This window comes from Muscardinus avellanarius, assembly GCF_963383645.1.
Source record: "Muscardinus avellanarius genome assembly, chromosome: 20".
In the NCBI taxonomy this organism is placed as follows: domain Eukaryota; kingdom Metazoa; phylum Chordata; class Mammalia; order Rodentia; family Gliridae; genus Muscardinus; species Muscardinus avellanarius.
Window position 1 is genome coordinate 5,058,412 of NC_137806.1, and position 6,218 is coordinate 5,064,629.

Genomic DNA, 6,218 nt, shown 5'->3' on the forward strand with positions numbered 1-6,218 from the left:
CTCTTTCTTGTTTGACAGGACACCAAAGCTGGTCTAGACTCTTGAGCAGGCCGCATCCAGGCGCGGGAGGCACCTGCCAAGGCCAGGCCCTGCATGGATCTGCAGCCAGGGCTGGGGAGCCCCCTGTGGAGCGGAGCCAGCAGCAATGGGAGCCCTTACAGTTCCCAGGCCTGGCCCTGGCGCCCTTCCACAACAAGGACAGGACAAGAACAAGGCCTGACAGCACCTCAGTAGGCCCCACCTTCTAGCTCCCTGCGCAGACCTGGATACTCTTCACAGGAGATGCAGAATGGAGTCTCCTCTGCCTCCTTCAGTTGGAGGCCGTGAGTGCCTACAAACCGCTGCCTAGGGATATCTATGATCTTTCAAAAACAAAATGTCTGCTTGTTAGGTACATCGCCCTTGAGATGCACCAGGAGGAGAGCTCAAAATGTGAAATGAGGATGATTTACATGAAACACCCACAGTAGCCGTGGTGCTTAGCACCCAGTGCTTAGCACCCAGCGTATCTCAGTGTGAAATGTGGGCCTATCATGGAAGCCCACTTCAGAGAAACGATGTGCTTCCCAACCTGAAAGGTCAGCATCACCGAGAAGACTGTGGTGGCCACAGAGCTTCACAGGTGCTAACTGCCCACTAAAATGGTAAAAACAAAGAAACCCAAACACCGGTATTTCAAGACTAGCTACTGAAAGTAATTATCAGCGGAGATTTAGATTTCAGAAGCAACACCAGCCTTTTCCTGAGCAAATCCAATTTTCTTGTGTAATTAATGTAGGCTCAAGGCTCTGGCAACAAATAGTTAACTGAGGCCCAGAGTCTGGTGAGGCAGGAGGTCAGTACAACCAGCAGAGAGCCCAGGGCTTTGCATCCCCAGGGCCTGCTCCACCACCAGCCCCCAGGTGGGGGGCAGTAGCTTCCAGAAGGTAACCCTGTCTGTAGGCTTCGCTTTCCACTGAGGTGGGTGGAGACAGGAGGGAGACAGCGAGGCAGTCCAGAGCCTCTTCTCCGTTCCTTATTCTCATTTGATTTTTTTTTTTTTTTTGGTGGTACTGGGGTTCCTGGAAGCCCTTCTCTCTCCGGGCTATGCTCACAGACCTATTTTATATTTTTATTTGGAAACAGGGTCTCTTAAGCCAGCGCGGCTGGCTTCGAACCTGCGCGATCCTCCTGTCTCCGCCTCCCAAGCGCGGGGATGACAAGCGTGCGCCACCATGCCCGGCGTTCATTATGATTTTTAAACTGGCCCTTTGTAGACAAAGGCAATTCACTTTTTGTTTGTTTGTTTGTCTGGGGTGTGTGTGTGTGTGTGTGTGTTGCTATAGACTGAGCCCCGGGGGCATTCTACATCCAAGCTATACCCCAGTCCTTTTTAGTTTTTAGGTTTTGAAACAGGTCTTGCTAGGTTGCGGAGGCTGGTCTTGAGCCTGGGGTCTCACTGACCCTCAAGTTAGGGTTGTAGGAGCGCTCCGCCATGCCCAGCTGCTTGGGTTTTTGAGATGAGGACTTCACCAGGGTGCCCAGGCTAGACTTGAGCTCACTGCCTTCCCCGCCCAGGAGTCGCTGAGGTTCCAGGCCCTGCCACCATGCCCTGTGAGCTGGCATGTAGCAATGCGTCGCTGACAATCGTCTCGCCATCTCTCGCCCCTTTCTTTGTCTGTTCTTTCACACTTATTTGCACACATGCACACTTACAGATCTGCCTGATTTGTATTTTGTGTTGCACTTTTTCAGTTTGCTAAAGATCTAAGTCACGTACCAACTTGTCTCTTTCAAACCCTGTACACAGCCCCTTGTTCCCTGGCAGAAAACTCTGAAAGCTGTTTTTGAATTCTGCTCTCTCAGCCTGGCTGGGCCTCCCCCATGATGCAATGCTAGAACAGGGCCCAGCAAGCTGCGGTGTCTGTCCCCGGCTGGCTGAGTCTGGCCTTGGTGCTGGGAGCACAGGCTCAGACAAGAACTCGTTGAGCGGCCTTCCCGCAGCTGGAGCCACCACAGAAGTCACGGCATAACGCTCTCCATTGTGGTAGGAGTTTAGATTGGACCGATTCTCTCTCTCTCTGGTACTGGGAGTTGAATCCAGAGGGATTCTACTCTGAGCTACACCACCATCCCTATTGATGTTTTATTTTGAAACAGGGTCTCAGTAGGCTGCCAAGAGTGTTGCTAAGTTGCTGAGGCTGGCCTTGAACCTGTGATCCTCCTGTCTCAGCCTCCCAAGTAGTGGTCAGGCACTGCCATGCCCAGCAGACAGGAACCATTCTTGCCAGCTCCGTACCACCACCCCTCATGGTCGACTCTGGCAGGTGAAGAGGCCGAGCTCTGGGGAAATGAAGGGCTTAGGCAGAGGATGCGGGGCTTCGGGTCTGTCCTGGGCTCTCCTCGCTGACCAGTCACTGTAAAGTGAACAGGAGACACTGAGTTAGTATTTGGAGTGATGGTTTACCTCAGAATTCACACTGCTCTGAAAGTGTGCATAACACACTCCTCAGCCACAGAGTACCTGGAACTGGGGTGCATCCCAGGCAATAGAGCTGGGCACAGGTGGAACCCAGGCCTTTCCACAGGACAGAGGCTGCCAGCTGGAGGATGTTACATGCAGAAGCGGAAAGCCTCGCATCTTTTATTTTTTGGTTCTGGGATTGGACCCAGGGCCTTGCACATGCTAAACACATGCTCTGCTCCGGAGCTCCCACCCCACCCCCAGCCTGGAAGCCTCTTGACAGAGCAGCAGGAGGGGAGGTTACCTCTGAAATGTTGAAAATAGGGGTCCTGGGGAGATAAGCGGATATTGCAAAGGAAGCAAGCAGCCAGCGAGGCACCAGATCTGCTTTGAATCAGAAAGAATCAGAAAGACCTTGGCACCTTCGGGGATGGGGTTTGGGGCGAGGTCAGCCGGTTGGGGAAGGGACAGACGAGCCACCTGCCTGGAGAATCCCCGCGTAGTCCAGATCTGCCCGCGGACCCAGGTATCCAGCTCCAAACAGCCCTGCTCAGGGGCCCGCGTGGAGCCACCAGTGCTGTGAGCCAGGCAGCAGCAAGGGCTTCACTTGGGTCAGACATTGGTCGACTCAGAGGAGACGAGCAGGGATAAAGCCACCCAAGATCAGTGCAAAAAACCAGAAGAAGCAGAGGTGCAAACAGAAAGCCAAAACCAAGCCGAGCGCTGGAGTCAAAGGGCTGCGCGGCTTCACGATGGCCATTAAGCATCTGCAGAGGGAACTGTGGCCCCTCAAACTATCGCTCTATTTCCAACAACTAGTAAAAACGCTGCCATCATAAAACCGTTGTTGAGGCCCACGTGTATTTCTTTAAGCAGTTTTTTTTTTTTTTTTTCGGATCTGGAGATGGAACCCAGGGGCATTTGACCTCCAAGCTACACCCTCTGCCCTATTTTTTTATTCTTTATTTTGAAACAGGCTCTCACAAAGTTGCAGAGGGCCTCACTAAGTAGCTGAGGCTGTCTGTGAACCCCGATCCTCTGGTCTCAGCCTCCTGAATGCTGGGATTACAAGCGTGCGCCACCATGCCTGGCTTTAAGCAGTTTTTGTGTGTGACAATGTTATATTTTTAGAGTACTTCTTTATTTTTCAAGGCACTTTTCATGCATGTCCTTTCATGGATCTTTTTCCTACAGCCTAGATCTCAAGTCCCAGGAACGCGGGTGGGGGCGTGGGTGTCCTGCTGTCCGTGGCGCCCAGGGGCTGCAGGAAGTCACTCCACACAGCCCTAGGTTGGGCCTGCCCTCCAGGGCACCGCCAGGCCAGAACATGGGCAGGGGGATGGCGGATGGAGAGTGGGGGCCTTCCTGGAGTGCTAGGAACGGACTAGAGGGTTTTATATATGTTTTCTCATCTATTTCCCAAATAACCTGGAGTTGTGGATATAAGCAGCTCTTGTTCACCAGCCAGGAAATTGAAACCCAGGAGTATTAGTTGGTTAATTAGCTAGTAATATTCTTAGACTATTTCCTAAAAGGTATATTTGTATCCTTGTTTTAGTGCTTTTGGTTGTTAGGAAGACTAAAAGTAGAAAGAAAGAGAAAGAAAGAAAGGAGAGAGAGAGAGAGAGAGAGAGAGAGAGAGAGAGAGAGAGAGAGAGAGAGAGAGAGAGAGAGAGAGAGAGAGAGGGAGGCCAATTGTACTAAAACACTTTATTCTAGCTCCAAAACTGTTTTACATCTCCATATCTGTTCAAAGTAACTTTTTTTCCTTCTTCTGTATAATCTTCTCTGTGTCTAAACTAGAACGAGGTAACTCTAAAGTTCGAGTTTGATAGTAGAGAGCCTCTTAAGACAGAAATATCTTGACTTAAATAGATATACATGATTAGGGAAGTAATTGAGCCTGCCTGCCTGCCTGCCTGCCTTCCTTCCTTCCTTCCTTCCTTCCTTCCTTCCTTCCTTCCTTCCTTCCTTCTTTCCTTCCTTCCTTCCTTCCTTCCTTCCTTCCTTCCTTCCTTCCTTCCTCACTAAGGATTGAACTGGGGGTGCTCTACCACTGAGCTATACCTCCAACCTGGTTTTATTTGTATTTTATAACAGGGTCTCTCTTAATTATTGCATGTTGGCCTCAAACCTTCGATCCTTTGGTCTCAGCCTCCCAAGTACAGAAATTACAGACATATATGACTGTGCCTGCCTGAGTCTTTTTCCCCCTCTTCAATATAAAATGCATTTTGTGTATTTAATGTGCTGAAATATAAAATCATTCTTGCCTGGCAGGGTTTTAGTATACTACTTAAATTTACAAATGGAAGTATAGCAACATTAAAATAATGTTTAACAAGCCACAATTTCCCTGCCCTTATATAACTGTTCTTATTTTCAAATAATGTATTCACATGAATTGTTTCAATAAGACATATTATTTGCTATGTTATTGTATAAACATCTCATTATTTCTATAGACTATTAAGAAAATGGATATGTAGACAATTTTACCGATTTACCCTAATATATGAAACCATGCCTCTGAAAATAAAAATTATTTTTCAATTTTAATTTTCGGACTCTAATGGATATTGATAATATAGTGTAACTATATTAAGTATTCACTCTATACCAAGAACTCTGCCAGGCATTTAAAAAGTATATTTCATTTCACTCAAGGCTTCTAAAAGCCCTAAGGGGTAGTTTTATTAGTCACATTTTACAAATTTGGAATCAGAAGCAGGGAGCAGTGCTAGCAGACTAAGGGAGGGGCCGAGCTGGGGTTTTGTGAGCCCAGACTCATGTCCCCGTCCACGAGAGCGCACGCACGCCCATACCTCTAGTCCTTAATGGCCCATTTCCAGAGAGGAGACAAATCTTTCTGGTTCTTCCTGCGTCTTACTGTACTGCTTTCTGTAGGGATTGCAATATCGTATAATTCTTCTAGCAATCAAGAAGCAAACGGGTCTCATCTTTCCTAACCGATTAAAATACTGTCCTAGTCTGTGGTTGGCCTTGTAACATTTTTATAGATGATATTTTATTAAAAAATGCTTTCATGATTTCAGTGATCAGTTTGCCGCATTGCCAGATAACTCAGTGGTAATGTGATTCTGCAGTATTATGTATCAAAGCTAATTAAATCTGAGAATTGTGACGCTAATTGAGGAGTAAACTGTCTCAATTCTTGAGCTTATTTGGAGCAGGGCATTTTTTTTTTTTTTTAGTAGTTTTCTATCACTGAAGTCAGAGTACTGAAATAGAATCATGTAACTGCTGATATGGTCTTTATTTTTTCTCTAAAAAGAATAACTCTCTTTCTCTTCTTTCTCAATATACATATACGTATTTGTGTGTGGTAGTAGGAATTAAACCCAGGGACATTCTCCCTCAGAGCTAGACCCTAGTTCTATTTAATTTTTTTTTTAAAAATTGAAACAGGGTCTTGCTAAGTTGCTGAGGTTGTCCTTGAACCTGCTACCTTCCTGTCTCAGCCTCCCTCGTTACTGGGATTTCAGGCGTGCGCCACCACACTGGGCTCAATGACTTCTGTCTATGTTAACAGATTCCAGCATAGACATCTCTGCTTTTTTATGAATTGAGTTGCAAAATATTTTAAAGCAAAGAATAGAAATAACGTATCAAATGGGCCAATGCAAGTGGCCCGAAAGGACAGACCCTGCCGTCAGCTCGAGTCTCGTTTTCACTCCTGTATTTTCCCAAAATGGAAAAGAAGACGTTTTCTGTAATCTTTTCGTTGGTTTGCTGGATTGCCTCTGGGAACTCT